The following is a 4281-nucleotide window of genomic DNA, read 5'->3' as shown; positions in this document are numbered from 1 at the left end:
TGCATGACATCCAGTTCAATCATCTTTTTTCTTGGGTGAGAAACTCAAGCTGAGACAGATTGAGTTACTTGCCCAGGACACCCAGCTTGTTAATGACAGAGCTTCAAAGAAAGCCCAGGTCTCCTGACTCCCACCTTAGTGTTGTCTGACCACAGTTCACAAAACTACCTCTTGAGCCCCTAAATGGGAGGTGGGGGAACTTCTAGTTCAAAGTCATGGTGGCAACCATGTTAAAATTCAATGTGTTGTAACCCCAAACAGAGAAAGGGGTGTGGAGTAGGACCTGGGTCTCATAATGAATGTGTGCACAAGCACTAGGAGGGCTGCCCGGGAGATCCCACGGACCTGCGGGTGAGAAGGAAATTGGAAAACCCCTGGGGCTTGGGGAATGTTTGACCTATTTTTTGTTTTTTGGTCTCATCCTTTTATATTAAAAGTCAACCAATCCTTAAGTAAGGCCTTCAAGGTTTACATTTCAGTGCCTTAAATAACAGCAGCAACAACAAAAACCTTTCACTTATGTTATGGGTCAGAAACTATGTTAAATACTTTCTCTTATTCAATCTAATCACCACAAAATTTCTGTGCAGAAGATATGATCTTTGCTGTCACCCTCAGACTGCACCTCCATCCTTCCATCCTGGAGTTTGCCTTTCCAGAACTTCGTTTCCAGATTCTACCTCTTTGTCCAGTAACCAGACTGGGTTTAGCTCTTCATTCTGGCTACACTATAGATAGTCAGACTGAGGACCAATCCCTCCAATTCTGTATCCCACTCAAGCTCCAGAAACCCTTCACAGTCTGGCCTCCAGACCAGAGGGAAGGTTGCAGGCATATCTTGGAGATCATAGCTGCTGGCCCTGGAACTAGAGCATCCACTGTGAAGCTCCTTCTCCCTGAGAACTTGGAAAACCCATTACTCCCTGGCGCCTTCTTATCCTTTATATGGGTGTGATTTAATGTTGATATTTTTTAACTAAGAAATTCCACGTCGATTCAAAGTTAGTGATGTGATGTGATGTGATATGATGTGATAGTACAAGTTCACTAGCCTAGCACCGTCATCCTGGATTTGAGTTTCCTTTGAGTCCCAAACTGGCTCTTGAACCAAAGTTCAAATACTCCATGCTAATTTACTCCTCTATGGTTTTGCACCTGCTATTTTCTCTATTTAGAACACTTTTCTTCTGTCATCTATCTGGAAGTGATGCACTCACCTTTCAAGGCACAGCTCAAACATCCACTCTGTTAAGACTTCTCTGATCTGTCCTTTCCTTTCCCACTGCCGGGGATTGTATTTATTGAGGAAGAAGAGAAATTGTGAAAACATAGAGGTCTAAAGTTGTCAGGAACCTTAGAGATCAATTAATCAAAGTTCTAATTTTACAGGATAAATGATCCAAGAAATACAGGAAGGCTAAAGTGACCTATGAATGAAGACTTTTTGGTGCAGAATAGAAATTATGACAGATTTCCTTACTTCTAATCTGAAGCTGTCTTCATCACACTAGGTTGGGGCTGCATTACATTGTGAATGTAACATTCTGTTCAAAGCAGACGCGTTTGGTTGTCTACCTCAACACCCTTCTGTGATTGCAGTGCACAGAGCAGTATCTCCTCTTAAAAATGAGGTTGAGTGGAACATTTCGCTTTGCATTTCTGAAATGAGGTGTAGTAGTGGAGCAGCCTGAATGTTAGATTAATATCATCAGAAAAGGGCAGCTCAGAAACAAGGACCAATGAGGACAGAAATCGCTGAATCAGAAAGACAACGACAAATTGATCTTTTGAATGAACACATCAGTGAAGGGTTTCCTGCATATCAGTTCCTCTAAGGTTGACAGTTAAATGTCTACCTGTTGGTAGAAAAATATCCACTGGACTGTAAAGTGACCAGTAATAGTTGAGAAAATGAAAAGCTATTAAAAAGGAATAATAGTATCAAACAGGCAGTGAGAGGTTCAGAGAACCTCATCAACAGAAGGAAAGCAAGCCACTTGCTAAAGACAACCCAGCCTAAATGTAGTTTTGTATCCAGAGGGCAAAAATTATTGAGAACAAATTCTCTAACAATTGAATTTATGGTAATGGAATGTAAGCACATCAGCCCACCAGGACAAAGTACTCAACAAATAGGAGAGTGGGAAAAAAATAACTTTGCCCTTCGGAAATACATTTTTAAACTTTAGGTAGCAGGAGTTGAGAGATTTCTTGATGAAAATGCCTCAAGTGCTGCTATTGCATTAGCCTTTATGGTTGGGAATTGGAGGATTCACTAAAAGCACCCTGAGATCAAAGCAGAAGATGAATGCCCTGTGTCTGATAGAGTGTCAGACACACGAGGAGAAGCAAAGGCAAGGTTTCTGTGGATGCCAAGTGCATGTTCCCCTGGGTAAAAGGGAGGGCAGCTGTTGGGTTGCCCCCTGATGGGGTTAATCTTGACAAGTTTTTTTGCAGTTGTTTCATCTTTATGATACCACAGGATAAAAATAGTAATATCTGTTAGGGCTTCATAGTTTTTTAAATGCTTTAAATTACATGACTTTTAATAGCCTGTGCGCACAGTCATCCTGTGAGTTAATGCATTTTTATTGTCTGAGCTGATCGGTGGCAACTCATAGCCCCTTCCACTTTTGTCCCCAGCCATTATCCACTTCCACGTGGTCCTGACCCTGTTCTGCCTTGCAGCCCCTCTTAAGGCCTGACTTGGTCTCCAGCCCTTGGCTCTGACTCCCATTTTCTGGCCTGCTTCTGTCTTTGAACTTTTTAAAATGCTCATGGGTGCACAGCCAGACTCCAGTCCCTCCAAACTTTAAAGTCATTCATTCGGTAGCTTTTCATCACCAGCCCTCTCCCAACCCCTATCCCCACCAGGTGATTCTCTCCTTAACCTATCAGGTCAGTGGGAAATAAACCCTAGTACATCCCTAATTGCCCAGTATTCTAGGTGGGCCCATTTTTAGGCAATGGAATTGAAGCTGAGAGAAGTTACATTGGTCAAGATCATATACCTCACAAATACCTGAGCTACAACCCAAATTCAAGTTACCTCTAATCATTGATAGATTAACCGTCCCTATTTTACTCCCCCATCACATATCACTCAATAGCGAATGCTATTTATTTATTTTTTTTAAATAGTTTGCTAAAGAAAGTGGGTTGTTTTTATATTTACTTATTTATTTATTTGGTTGCATCCAGTCTTAGTTGCAGCTCACTGGCTCCTCAGTTGTGGCACATGGGCTCCTTAGTTGTGGCATGTGAACTCTTAGTTGCAGCATGCGTGTGGGATCTAGTTCCCTGACCAGGGATTGAACCTGGGCCCCCTGCATTGGGAATGCGGAGTCTTAACCAATGTGCCAGCAGGGACGTCCCAGCAAATGCTATTTAAGTGTAAATTAACTGTTCTCTAAGGATTTCAAGACCGGAACTGCCTCCTACTTGTTAAATTTTCAGGTTTAGAGGCAGTGCCACAGGTTGGGTTGCTTTGGCTTGATGTAAGTAATATAAAGATCCAGACTGAATTATATATTAAAACTATTACTAGAGTTAGGGATGTGTGTCTGCTCACGTGTGCATATACATGTAACTTTGAGGTGAAGTTGGAAAGGAATGATCTGTGATGAAGTTAAGAAATTGATCGAGGATCTTGTTGTGGAGGGTTTGTATTCCAAATTAAGTTTTGCCTTGAAGGAATTTAGATTTTGCCTTGAAGATTTGAATGAGCCTCACAATGATTTTAAGCATGAGAGTAATAGAATCACATTTATATTGTGCATATTACATTTTATGGCCTCACCCTTCTGTGTGCCACGTATATATTCCCAGCAGACTTACAGATATGGACAAAGAGAGGTCAGGGTCCTAAGGGGCTTCTCAAACCATAAGCAAAGCCAAAGGATCATCCTTCATCAAGCAAATTAATTCCAGCATCTATGTTTATATCTTCTTGATAATTTGTAAATTTCATACAAGACAAAGATTAAATTAAATTATACGCAGAAAAGATGTTTTAAATCAGATATTAGCTCTAGGATTATTGAACCATTTTCCATCTCATTGTAGAATATAATTGAAGAAAACATATTCTGTGTTGTACACCATTTAATTTCCATTAATAATAGTACCCTTTTGGAGATGTCATTGGCTGACCTAGTATTGTCTCCCAAAAGCAGAAAGATAAATAACAAGTTGATTATTCATCAAGTGACATTGCTTTTGTCTGGAAACATATCCCATTGCTATCGGAGGTTTAAAAAAAAAAGTTAAAAGTCTTAAATT

The sequence above is a fragment of the Hippopotamus amphibius genome, chromosome 10 (assembly GCF_030028045.1).
Source record: "Hippopotamus amphibius kiboko isolate mHipAmp2 chromosome 10, mHipAmp2.hap2, whole genome shotgun sequence".
In the NCBI taxonomy this organism is placed as follows: domain Eukaryota; kingdom Metazoa; phylum Chordata; class Mammalia; order Artiodactyla; family Hippopotamidae; genus Hippopotamus; species Hippopotamus amphibius.
The sequence above is the reverse complement of the archived record's forward strand: the minus strand, read 5'-3'. Positions refer to the sequence as shown.